This window comes from Sciurus carolinensis, chromosome 2 (assembly GCF_902686445.1).
Source record: "Sciurus carolinensis chromosome 2, mSciCar1.2, whole genome shotgun sequence".
Taxonomy (NCBI): Eukaryota; Metazoa; Chordata; class Mammalia; order Rodentia; family Sciuridae; genus Sciurus; species Sciurus carolinensis.
In genome coordinates, this window is record NC_062214.1 from 170,417,991 (window position 1) to 170,431,919 (window position 13,929).

Genomic DNA, 13,929 nt, shown 5'->3' on the forward strand with positions numbered 1-13,929 from the left:
ATACGTTCCACAAACTGGATGATTCTTCTAGGCCACTTTGAAAAAGTTATATACTGTATTCCACTTAAATGACATTTTTGAAAAGACACAAGTGCAATGACAGCAGAGGTGAATTATAGGTGTGATTACAAAGAGAACAGGAGGCACTTTTGGATGATAGAATTGCTCTGTATCCTGACTGGTGGCGGTTATAAAAATCTATACATGTGCTACAGTTCATAGAAATGTGTACCATGCTGATTTAAATAAGAAAACATTAGAATCTTAATAATAATAGACATTTATTTTTCTGAGGTAATTTCTGCAAACCCTGAGAATCAGTGATTAGAGACTAAAGGACACCTCACAGTTTTTGGAGTTCCAGGTCTGATTTTTATGGAGCAATTCCTTTTGGAAAATAGGGATTCATCTAAATTGAATTGATGGTTTACAGTACTATAATTTTTGGGCAAAAGTCTCAAATACTGGAAAGATTATAGGAAAAAAGGGTTGATTATCATGAAACAGTCATTTTCTTTCATGTGTGAGACAAGAGGATGGAAGGTAAAGAATTAGGAGTCATTCCAATCTTCTTAGATGCATTTACATGTCAGTCAGGATACACACAATGGAGACCCAACCTTCTGATTTTTTGCTCCTCTATCCTTAGCATGTAGCCTGTATCTCAAAGGCCATCTCATGGTCCATAGCTGAATGGGGGGTGACCAGTATGTGCTCCTTCCCAGGCAACAGGAAAGATGAAGGGAAAGATCTGCCAAAGGATACAGCTTGGACCAGTTCCCTTTGAGGAGTCCTCTTCAGAGTTCCATAAACACTTCCTCTCGTTAGCCAGACCTTAGTCACACAGCCATACCAATCTGCAAAGGAGATTGAACATTTAGCCTTTTAGGGGGGCCCACTGTAGCCCAGGGAAAGTTCAGGGCTTTGTGACCAAAGAAGGAGGAGAAATGAATGTGGGTTTTCAATTAGTGTCTCTGCTCTGGTGTGGCAGTAGGTACTCCCATGGGGAGAAAGTTAGCTTGATTTTAGAAGGAAGGATGGCATAAAGACAGTTTGTAGTAACCCAGAGGAGAATTTCTTTTTCAGGGGGATGACCTTATTGAACATGCTGTGAACGAATCGACCTTAGTTAAAATTCCCTCACCTGGAGGATTGTCAGTCTGACCAGGTGAAGACTCTCCAACTTGGCGGGATTTTAGAATAAAAAGTATTTTCTGTACTCATAAGATTTGAGGGCAGTGAAAACAGTCCATATAATGGTATAGTCTGTATACATTTGTCCAAACCTATGAAATATACACCACCAAGAGTAAACCCTAATGTAAACTAGGTACTCTGGTGACTGAAGTGTCAATGTAGGGTCATCACTGGTAACAAATGAGTAATTCTGGTGGGGATACTGAGAGCCTATGCAAGCATAGGGGTCAGGGGCATATGGAAAATTTCTGCCTCTTCCTCTCAATTTTTGTAAACCTAAAACTGCTCTAAGAATATAATGTCTTTTTTTTAAAAAGTGCCTTTGGTTCCTGGAAGCAAAGGAATTATATATATAGCTCCATATTGACTAGGTCTTTCTTGAGTTGAAGACCAACGTGGTAACCATCAGCCTAGCAGATGAGGTAGGGCTACCTCATGGTTGGGGCTAAAGGCTGGGGTATAATTCAGGGTCTGCACAACTGGGATCAGCACAGGATTTGAACGGCACTCCCACTGACCCTCTTCTGTGAGCCTGGAGCATCTCTCCTTGCCTCCCCAGTGTGATATGCAGCTGACCTTAGTCAGAATGGCACACATGCAAGGTGTGTCCTCAAAGTTGCCATTTCGGCACCCTTCTTCGTTCCCTCCAAGGACTCCCTCCTCAGGGTCCACAAACACTATTTTCTGGAACACAAAGGTTTTCATTGTCTTGATCTTTCTCTTTCCTAGCCGTATTTCTCTTTCCATTTGTGTCTTCATTGTGGTATTTTCTCTCCTACTCTGTTGCTGTGATGGCCCAAGGTGGTTCTAAGTAAAAGGAGAAAACACTGCATTTATTTGGCATTTGAGTGCAGCAGAGAGGGGCACTGAGAAGCCAAAGAGCTCGGTGCGGATTTGGAGGGAATTTCTTTATTTTATTTTATTTATTTATTTATTGTAAACAAATGGGATACATGTTGTTTCTCTGTTTGTACATGGCGTAAAGGCATACCATTTGTGTAGTCATAAATTTACATAGGGTAATGTTGTTTGATTCATTCTTTTTTCCCTTCCCCCCCACCCCTCCCACCCCTCTTTTCCCTCTATACAGTCCTTCCTTCCTCCATTCTTGCCCCCCTCCCTAACCCTAACTCTAACCCTAACACTAACCCCTCCACCCCCCATTATGTGTCATCATCCACTTATTAGCGATATCATTCGTCCTTTGGTTTTTTGGAATTGGCTTATCTCACTTAGCATGATATTCTCCAATTTCATCCATTTGCCTGCAAATGCCATAATTTTATCATTCTTTATAGCTGAGTAATATTCCATTGTATATATATACCTCAGTTTCTTTATCCATTCATCAATTGAAGGACATCTAGGTTGGTTCCACAATCTGGCTATTGTGAACTGAGCACCTATGAACATTGATGTGGCTGTATCTCTGTAGTATGCTGATTTTAAGTCCTTTGGGTATAGGCCACGGAGTAGGATAGCTGGGTCAAATGGTGGTTCCATTCCAAGTTTTCTAAGGAGTCTCCACACTGCTTTCCAGAGTGGCTGCACTAGTTTGCAGCCCCACCAGCAATGTATGAGTGTACCTTTCTCCCCACATCCTCGCCAACACCTGTTGTTGCTTGTATTCTTGATAATCGCCATTCTAATTGGGGTGAGATGGAATCTTAGGGTGGTTTTGATTTGCATTTCTCTTATTACTAGAGATGTTGAACATTTTTCCATATGTTTGTTGATTGCTTGTAGATCTTCTTCTGTGAAGTGTCTATTCATTTCCTTAGCCCATTTGTCGATTGGATTATTTGTATTCTTGGTGTAGAGTTTTTTGAGTTCTTTATGAATTCTGCAGATTAGTGCTCTGTCTGAAGTATGATTGGCAAAGATTTTCTCCCTAATGGTAAAACATAGTGGTAATAACAATAGCTCAACATGCAGGATTTCAGCCTCTCTAAACTTTGCCAGCCAGATCCCGCAGCAGGTGAATTTCCTGCCTATGTCCATTCCTTTTCCCACTGCAGACTTGCCACCAGTGGGAGAGGCGTTTCTTTGCCCAAGGACCTTCTCTTGCTGCTGGAGCCCACGTTACTGCCCACGTGGTAGACCAGAAGTGTCAGGGAATTTATGCTCCCCAGATGTAGCTACTGGCCAAGGACTTCTGGGAATGGGGACATAAATACCTTCAATGACCTTCCTGCTGGGTGTGGCATTCTGAGGCATGCACTTTTCACTGGCTGTCAGTCACCCCAGTGGAATTAGGCTCCCAGCATCCTCAGGGGAAACTGCCTTGAAAACAGTGTTTCCTCTCTACTGGTATCCCTTTCACCCACAAGGACACTGTCTACCCTCAAACTCTCGTCTTCAGCTCTCCTTTGTGGGGAGCTGTGAGCAAGTACATATCACCAAAGGGAAACAGCACCAATGTACCAATTTCATGAGTTTTCTTTTCTTCTTCTTTTTTTGGAAGCACACTGCTGGGTCTTATGTCAATGACTTAGCCACTATTGCTTCATACCGGTTCTAACAAAACTGGATACCTATTTTCTGAATGCAGATTAGAAGTAAGAAATCTAGAAATGTTAAAAGGGGAATCTCTTAGGCCAATTAAATTTAATGGAATTTACTTGAGCAAAGCAAAACAAAAACTACTCAAGAATCAGAACCAGAGCAAGTTCTGAGAACTCCAACCAATAACCAATGTGAACCATCTGATGTCATCTGACAGCATTTCCAGAAAAGTAGAAATAAGGCACAGTTGGCTTAACAACTCAGTTGACTACAGCTCGGTCAGTCACCGAGTTAATTGGTTATAGTTTAACTGGGGAACTGTTTACAGCATAATCAGTCACTTGGCTACAAGGCCTTCTGCAACCAGCCCAAGTTCAGTTACTGTTAAACTCTATATTGGTTCAGTCTCTTGGGCCCAGTGCAAGTGTCCATTCCAAACCCATGGCCTCGTACAAATGTTTTAACAAAAGGAGGTTGCTTTATGCTATAGGAGGGCATAAAAAGTACTAAAAAATGAACTCAAGGAAAGTACAAAACATGGTAAAAAAGGAAGTTGTCATGACTATCAATATCCACAGCAATATGGGGCCATGTCATGTAGGGCAAACAGCTCGACACACACCAGGTGACTCCCAATCAGGGTTTATAGAATTATAGATGAAACTGTCCAATTCCTAAATCCTGCTCTTGACCATGCCTAAAATCATGATCTTGACCATTCCATTGCTGAGATCCAGGTTGCTTTTATTCTTGCTGGGATCATTGCAATTGCCTTCTTCCTGGTCTCTTGGCTTCGGGCTCATCCCTCTCCTTTTTATCCTCGCTGTTGTTGCCAGAAAGATCGCATTAAAATGCGAACTAAATTATGCTTCAAATCTTTTGGTAGCAGCATTTCCCAAACAGGGAATGTCCCAGATGTTCCAGAGAGCTCTGATGCCTTAAAGGTTTTTTTTTTTTTTCCCCTTCTATTTTCTGTTTTAGTTTCTATTTTCCTGAATTTGAAATCTGAATGTTGGAATTACTTTAATTTTCCTACCTGTTAAGGCAGAAGCACTGAATTCCCCTGGAGAGGGTATGCACTGTGGTAAATGGGATCAGAAGAAGGGGCGCTCTCCTGCAGCTTTCATGCACGCAGGATATCTGGGAACCCCTCAAAGGCACTGTGGGGGTTTTAGCTGTTAAACTATTTTAAGTTGTTCTGATTTTGGTCATGTGTTCAAAAATTTATATCCAGAAGGAATTCATGACTGAAGATGAGATGCACTAAGAATTTTGTGTTTAAATACAACAAGATAATGAAAGACATAAGAAAGAACTTTCTTGGAATTCTGTTTAAGACAATTTCATCAGATCTAGAAATTGCAATTATATTGCACTCAGGATAACTGATACTTCAACAAACAGTGATCATTGCACACAATTGTGTGTCTGGTTTATTGGGTATAAAGACCATCGACACCTGTAATGTATTCTTGCTGGGAAGAGCTGGGAAAAAGAAGCCTGAAAGCCTTTTCTAAATTCATCATTTAGAAATAAACATGAATGTTTCAAAAATAAACCAGTTGGTTATTTTCTTTTAATGGCAAAGGCAAGCATTCCAACATTAGGTCAGGAAAACAGTTTTAATCTATTTTTGCTACTGTAAAATGTAGTCAAAATCATTCTATATTAGGTGTGTTCAATCTGAAAACACACCCACAATACAAGATGTTAATGTTAAATGCACTGGTTGAGAAACCATGCTTTCCCTTACATAACTAATTAAGGTAGATCGAGGTGCATATGTTGCTTATTAAAGGGAACAAAAATTGTATTTTAAAATAAACATTACTAAAGATTGTATTACAAAGTGAAACTTGTAATATAATCTATAACATACTAATCTAAAAACATTTTAACTCAAACTTTATTATATGTAACATTTAAATGACATTAGATTTTTAAATCCCCAGAGAGTAGCACAGGCTTGTCTATGATTTCTCTATAAAAGGACTTTGGAGTTATATTCAGATCCTTCAGCCTGACACGCCAACCTCTCTAAGACTTGGTCCAAATTCCTGCCATTCACCACTGCACGCTACCACCTGGCTGTCCCAAATGATTGGAAGTTCCCCTAAGCATGTCCTCAATAACTTGGGGTCTTAGGGGTATTTTTCTGGCCTGGAATGGTCTGTTGTCAGCAGTTTGAACTATTCTTAATCCTTGGCCTTGATTTATCTCCAAGGACTTCCCTTTTTGATAGCCACAGAGAGTTAGGTGTTGCTTTCTATGTTCTGGAACCATGCTTCGCATGATTCATCTTATCATCAGGACGTTGTGTAACTAGTTGACTGTTCTCTGTCCCCCCTCCCGTCTCTCAATTTTTTGTCTTGGGTTTTTTCTTGTTCCCCTTAGCACAGCAACCCCTTGGCATGCTGCCCAGGGCAACAACTGTTCTCAATGAATGCTTAAAATGATGTTCCATAGACGATCCCCATCAAGAAAAGGCTGAACTCTACTCAATACATTCTGTGCAAACCCCAGAAAATATGAAATGTACTTTGGCAAGGATTACCATCTCAGACAAAAATCTTGGTGCCTAAAAGTGTGCCCTGTCGGTTCTGTACAGCTTTGCTGCAGAACCTAGTCCTGAAGGGAACCTGGATAGAGGGGCTGGCTTGGCTGAGAAGAGCCCAGGTTTCCCTCAGGCTGAGGTACCAGTGTGATGGATGGGACTCAGGTGGTCCTTTTATCTTCAGTACTGACTTCTGCTTACCTTTGGAGAGGGCTCTGGTGCTAGAGTTAATGAGATGAAGGTAAAAAAGGGCAAAGGAGTCGGGCTGTTGCCTTCAGATGTTATTTTAGTGTCTTGCAAGGAAAGAGACCCTTGGAGAAATGGATCTATGTACATGAGCATAAGGGGTCACACTTATTTTAGCTTCAGAGAATCCCTGAGAAAAGCTGAGCAAAAGCAGCAGCAGCCCATTCTCTCTCTCTCTCCCCCCCTCTCTCTGGCCTGGGAATCAAAAGGCGTGACTCCTGAGGGCTGCCTCCTCCTAGTAACTCACTCAGGGCAGGGTCTCCTAGGCCTCCTAGTAACTCAGGGCAGGGTCTCCTAGGCCTCCTCTTTACATCTGAGGAATGGTAGAAATCTCTAATGAATATCGAGAAAATGTACTCCAAACTTTTTAGAAACCTGTTTGAGCAAAACCCAAGGCATAAATAAGATGGGCAATAAATAAGATGGGTCTTAAATGTAAACCTTTTCTTTTCTGACGGAAAGAGCCACAGTACATTCTAGCAACTTCAGCCTAACACTTCTCTAAAGAAATGGATTCAAGATGGGTCACCTGAAATGCCTTCCAGGAGAATTTAATTATTTAACTCAGCTCCAGGTGATTTGCCTGAAAGCAATTTGAGCAAAAGCAATTTGAACAAACATAGGTTGGCCAATAAGAATTTTGGTCAAAAATGAATGCTTTTCAGTCATCGATTTTTCCATTTGTTGATCATCTTGGCAGACAGTCAGGGAGGTTTTGCAGCACTTACTGCATTTGTTTGGCACCTTTTTGTCTTTCCTACCTTTTTAAAGTGCAACGGAGACTCCGCCTTAATCTTTTCATATTTTAAATTTAAAATTAATTTTCAAGCAATGATTCCAGCTCCACCCTGGGCATGATAATGAAATATTAGAAACATTCTAAATGTTTAGCAAAATGGAATTAGTTGAAATAACTCCGTGTCCAACCATAGACAGATTGCTTTAATTACAGTACATTGCAAAGTGTGAAAAATCCTCAGTTAACTCCCCAATTTAGTATTTATCAGAACTCAGAGCTAAGGGTCATGGTGTGGAACCCATTCTTATAGAAAATACATATATATGCATATAGAAAAAGAATCTAGATAATGTGTACCTTTATGATTCTTTCTGATGGGTGGACCTACAGGAGGGAGTTCTTCATGTTTGCTTTTGTTTGTCTATTTTTCCCTTTAAACAAATGTCTATTGCTGTTTCAAAATTGGTTCTTTTTAGTTATACACAACAGTAGAATCCATTTTGACATAATTATAAAAACATGGAACATATCTTGTTCTAATTAAGTCTCCAGTACCTCTCCTCCCTTTTCCCTCCTCCTTCCCCCTGTTCCTTTCTATTGATCTTTCTGTCATTTACCCGTAGTTATTTTTTAAAATCACTTTCTTGTGATGTCCACGAGGGTGAGACTCACTGTGGCGTATGCCTGTATATACATCGGAAAGTTATGTCAGACTCTTTCCACTGTCTTTCCTTTTCCTACTCCCTCCCCTTCTTTCCCCTTTGTCTACTCCACCGAATTTCTATTTCTATTGCTTTCTAATGAAGAATAAATTGGGAAACTTCCATGGTACGGTGAACTATAAAAGAGAATGGCCTGGAATGTTCATGCTTTGGGGTGGACAGGGGACCTCCAGTTGCCTACCTCACCGTCTTGCTTTTGGAGACAGCAGTGTGCTAGCCAGAGGCCACCTCTTCCCATCTGCCCTGTAAGCTGGGGGCCTTGGAACTGGGTTCTGACCTCAGTAGAGGGTTACTTGGTCCTTTCAGAACAGCTCCTGAAAAGGGGTGGCGTGGGCTCACCCCATCTTCCGTCCTGCTGCCTAGAACTGGGGTGTGGTAGCCGAGACTCCGACAGGGAAGGCCTGGCATAAGTGACTGAAAATGAACTCAATGAAAAAGAAACAGGCAGAACACCCCCATCCCCACCCCCACCCCCATCCAAAACATGAAAACACAAAAGCAGAAGAAACTTCATAGAGGCTCCAAAACCACTCGGAAAGGCCTGAGAGTGCTAATACTTAGGAAAAAAGAGTGATTGATGGAAGGATGAAGAGGTGCCAAGTGGGCATTTTTTCTTGTCGTGGTTGGAGCTGATGACACTCCTCACTGCGAAGACAAGGCCAGTGGCTCCTCACATGCAAAGTGCAGGGACAGGAATATAACCTCCAAAAACACCTGCTGGGAGGCAGCACTTCTGCAGGTCCCACACCCCCGCCGTCACCCACTCCCGGGACCCTCTGACTCCCACCCCATCGCCCATCCAGTAGAGGACTGGGAGGGACAGGAATGGAACTTTAACTGGAGAGTGGTATGAGGAGTGGCTATGTCTCACCTTTCTTTCTGTCCTCTTGGGGACAGGCAGTGAGCACCAGGACAAGTGGGAGAGTCCGGCCTGGGAAGACTCATTCCTACAATTGGGAATGTCCTCAAGACGGGAGGCTGACATCTCAACTTCTGGTTCAGACTTAAAAAGAACCCTGGGAAACATGATAAAGAGAGATGACCAGGCAAGGAGGGAGCAAGGACCGTTTGTTTCAATTTTTCCATTCCTAGAGGCACAGAAAGCAGAGTCCACTTGGGCCAGCGATTCCAGGATTGTGGGCCTCCCAGGGTTGATGGGGTTGGGGCACTGGGTTCACTGAAGACCAGCACCAGGGAGCAAAGAGCCAAGGCCTCCCAGGGGGACAGCTCAGGCTGCCCTGGGTGGCCATGCTTAAGAAATGATTGCTCCTTTTAAGGAGCCCCAGAGTCTTGTTTGAAGGTGAGTCACCCAGCTATGAGGTCTGTTGAGACCATCGCCCATCCACATGCGGATCTTAGAAACAGAGTGGTAGTTAAAACCAACTGAGGGAAGGACCATGTGTCCACTAGGCTTTATGAAGTCAGTCATTTTCCTGCTTTCTCCTCCCTGGTCAACATCAAGAAGCAAGAACACAGGAAAAAAGGAGACATGTCAGGGAGGGCTGACCATACCCCCATAACACTCCAGTCTAGCCTGGGCTTGATGGGCCATGGACAGGTGTGGAGCTTTGCACTGAATTTGCAGTTCCAATGTTGTGCCCGAAGGCTCGAGACCCCGCAAAGACCACCAGAGACCACGATCAATGCAAGCAGCAAAGAGTCATTTATTAGCAAGCTCGAGCTTGGTCCTCTGCGTCCTTAACCAGTGACGCTAAGAGAGGCCCCGCAGCCTTCGTTAGCAGGGTTTATATAATAAAAGGCAAGCAGTTATACAGTGTTCTTCCTAAATAGCTAACATATACAATTGTAAAGCAAGTTATCTTAAGTTCTGAGTTGCTCTGACCTCCGGGAGGAGGGTTATCGTTAGCAAAGTTTGTTCTCAGGTCAGCTCCCCTGGCCTTCACAGATAAGACGAGAGAGGTCTGTGTTTATACATTCTTTACCATTTTTACAACCGGGGCTGTGGGCAGTTTGGGAAAGCTTGTGTTTAAACAGGTGCGGAAGAGCAGGGCTGTGGGCAATTTGGGGAAGCCGGTGTCTCTATCTTTCATTCCCCCCTCTCCAAGAGCATTTAGAGAGCCAATCTTGGGTCTCTATTACTTTAACCCTTGCTGCGGCTTCACGGGCTGATATTGGGCCCTTAGCACCATTAGCTGTACTGTATTTATTCTTTCCTTAATAAAAGCAATTAACTTATTGACCATACAAGGTCCTATAGTTAAAGCTAGTAGCAACAATAATAGGGGTCCTACCACAGCAGACACCAGAGTAGTTAACCAAGGGGAAAAATTGAACCAGGATTCAAACCAGTTCTGACTAGCTTCCCGTTCTTTCTTTCTGTTTGCTAGTCCTTCTCTGACTTTTGCCATGTTATCCTTAATTATTCCAGAGTGATCTATATAAAAGCAACATTCTTCCCCTAGAGCCACACATAGGCCTCCTTGTTGTAAGAATACTAAGTCCAAACCTCTTCTGTTTTGCAAGACCACTTCAGCTAGGGAAGTTAAAGATTGTTCTAAATGAGAGATTGAATCTTCCAAACGCTCCATATCTGCATCTATCGCTGCTCTTAGATTGGAGTAATGTCTGTTCTGAGTAACCAAGGATGCTACTCCAGTTCCTAGCCCTTCCAAGCTAGCCCCGAGCAGCAGACTAAGAGTTAACGTGGTAATAGGTTCCCGTTTGTGTCGAATAGCGTTTTGTTTCAGGCCCCATCCTTGTTCAATCATAGTCATAAAACTTTGGTGCTCATGGTAAATTAGCCGTGGAACCAATCTGACTAGAACACAATAATCCTTTGACTGTTTTAACACATTCCAGTGGACGCAGGGGGTGAGTCCAGAGGAGCAAGCCCACCATGTATCGTTGTGGGGGATTATAAAAGAGTTTTCTTCCTCCGGTTGGATTTTCCATGTCAAACGACAGAGGGACCGGCTGGCATGGGGCACTGCTCCTAAACAGAGCCCTTGCCCTGACACTTGTTCTAGGGTTAGGGACTGTGTAGATCGCCAGCGGCAATCCTGGAGCTTGGTGGAGATAGTAACATGCGCTTGCACTGCTACTCCCTCATAATATGGGGTTAGGCCCTAATGGCTGGGTGAAAACCTTTATAATCATTCGAACAGTGAACACTACCCCCAAATCAGGTCCCTCAGCATAGAGGCGTAACCCCCATGATCGGGTTTTTATCCATTGTTTGTCCCGCTTTCCCTTATCGGTGAAGGTGATGGAGAGGGGGTTACACCTATTGTTACATGAATCTGGTTTTTTCCCTCGCTTGACTTCAATTAAGTCACGAGAGGCTTTTATCCAATAAGCCTGCCCTGTAGTTTCACATCCCCACTTAGCACAGAAATAAGATTCTTCCCCTCCACATTCTTTCTGGTGAGAATAACCAGGACACACATAGAAGGGGAGACGCTGAAGTTCCTCCCTCCCGCGGGTATAAGCACAGTTAAATTTTCTTGTTCTCCCACTAACTGTATCTGTAAGGGCCCGCTTACTTAGATGTAATTCTTCATTAACACTAATAGTACCTGTTCGCACTGAAAAAGCCCCATTTGCTAAGGTACAAAGGTCTACTTGCAGTTCAGGCCACCACGTCCATAAGGGGTGGTATTCAGTCACAGTCAAGCTGGGAACCTTTGCCGCTGGGTTAGTTACTTCCCAGGTGATTTCATAAGGCTGATATGGGCTCAAGTTGGTGGCTCCAAAAACTGGAGCCACAGCTATGGTTGTGGCAAGAATGAAAGAACAAAGTAAAAGCAAGAACATAGTCACAGTCTGCGGCGGCAAAGCTTGATCTTCAGTGGGTTGTCCTTAGACCTGTCCACTCTCCAGGCAGAGTCGTCTAGGGCAGGAAGCACGATGTCAGAAAGGGGTTCAGTCAACTTGGCATGGGTGTGATGAATCCAGGAGGCGATGCCGTCGACTTTGAGGGCGGTGGGTGTAGTCAAAATGACCATGTAGGGGCCCTTCCACCGCGGCTCCAAGTTACTCTGTCGGTGTCGCTTCACTAGGACCCAATCACCCGGGTGGAAGTTGTGAGGAACAGGAGGCGGGCCTGACTCGTACAGACTTTTGAGCTTAGGCCAGACTTCTCTGTGGGCCCTCTGCAGGGCCTGGAGGGAAGATAAAAGTTCAAAATCATCCACAGTTTCTTCTGTTAAAAGCCGCTTAGTCAGATCAGGGAGTATTGGAGGCGGGGTCCCAAACATGATTTCATAAGGGGTGAGTCCCATCTTATAGGGAGAATTACGCACCCGATATAGGGCATAGGGAAGGAGAGCCACCCAGTTACCGCCAGTCTCCAGGGTTAATTTGGTTAAGGTCTCTTTTAAAGTTCTGTTCATTCTCTCTACCTGTCCTGAGCTTTGGGGTCGATAAGCACAATGCAGTTTCCAATTTGCCCCAAGTACTGAAGCCAGCCCCTGACTTACCTGTGAAGTAAACGCTGGCCCGTTGTCAGACCCTATCATCACGGGAAATCCATACCTTGGCAGGAGGTCCTCTAAAATCTTTTTAGCCACTATCTGCGCCGTTTCCCGCTTGGTGGGGAATGCTTCAACCCATCCTGAAAAAGTATCTACAAAAACTAATAGATATTTATACCCATACCTTCCAGGTTTTACTTCAGTGAAATCAACTTCCCAATATGCCCCTGGCCTATCCCCCCTTAATCTATTTCCGGATTCCCCTTTGCTATATCCTGCATTTGTTAACTTACAAACCCTGCAACTTTTGACGATCTGTTCTATCTTATTTTGTACACCTTTAATTTTAATTCCTGCTTGCAGCATCAAGTCCTGTAATTTTCTTGTCCCCATGTGGGTGGTCTGGTGGAGCCTGCACAACACTTTCTGCCCCATCAGCTCTGGAAGTATTATCCGGTTTTCAGAGTCTTTCCACCATCCATCTGAGCATTGGGCTAGTGGTTGCTGGCGAATCCATGATAAGTCCTCTTCCGTGTAGGTTGGGTCTTTTGGGAGGGTTCGTGGGCCAGAGTCTGGGAGTTGAGCAACCGTGATCAAGTCTCTCTGGAGGGCTATTTCACGTGCCACCTTGTCTGCTAAGCAGTTGCCCCTGGATACTGGATCAGATGGTTTTTGATGCCCAGGGCAATGTACGATAGCCAATTTCTTGGGTAACCAGAGGGCGTCTATCAGGGACACAATTTCTTCCTTGTTTTTAATAGATTTCCCCTCTGCAGTTAGCATTCCCCTTTCTCTGTAAATAGCCCCATGAATATGGGCAGTTGCAAAGGCATAACGACTGTCCGTGTATACAGTCAATTTTTTGTCTTTTCCCATCATTAGGGCCTTAGTCATGGCTATCAGTTCTGCCTTCTGGGCAGAGGTGCCTATTGGTAGGGGCTCAGCCCAAATCACCTCTGTCTCAGTCACTACTGCTGCACCCGCATACCTTTGACCCTGATGTAGAAAGCTGCTCCCATCCGTGAACCATACTGCATCTGCATCAAGCAGCGGATAATCTTGCAGGTCTTCTCTGAGCCCATGAACCTGGGCTAGGATTTCCGAGCAGTCATGTATGGGTGTGTCCAGGTCAGGGTCAGGAAGCAGTGTAGCAGGGTTGAGTGCTGAGGGTGCCTGAAAATAATCCTGAGAGGGTTAAGTAATAAGCCCTGATAATGTGTGAGCCGAGCATTACTGAGCCATCGATCTGGAGGTTGTTTCAGGATTCCCTCAATAGCATGTGGAGTGACCACATGTAATTCTTGTCCCATTGTCAATTTATCAGCATCTTTTACCATTAGGGCTGTGGCTGCAATCATACGTAGGCATGGGGGCCAGCCCGCAGCCACTGGATCCAGTTTTTTGACAAGTATGCTATTGGTCTCCTCCAGGGGCCTAGGTATTGAGTCAAAACTCCTTTTGCGATCCCTTTACTTTCATCTATATAGAGGAAGAATGGTTTGACGACATCGGGAAGCCCCAGAGCTGGGGCTG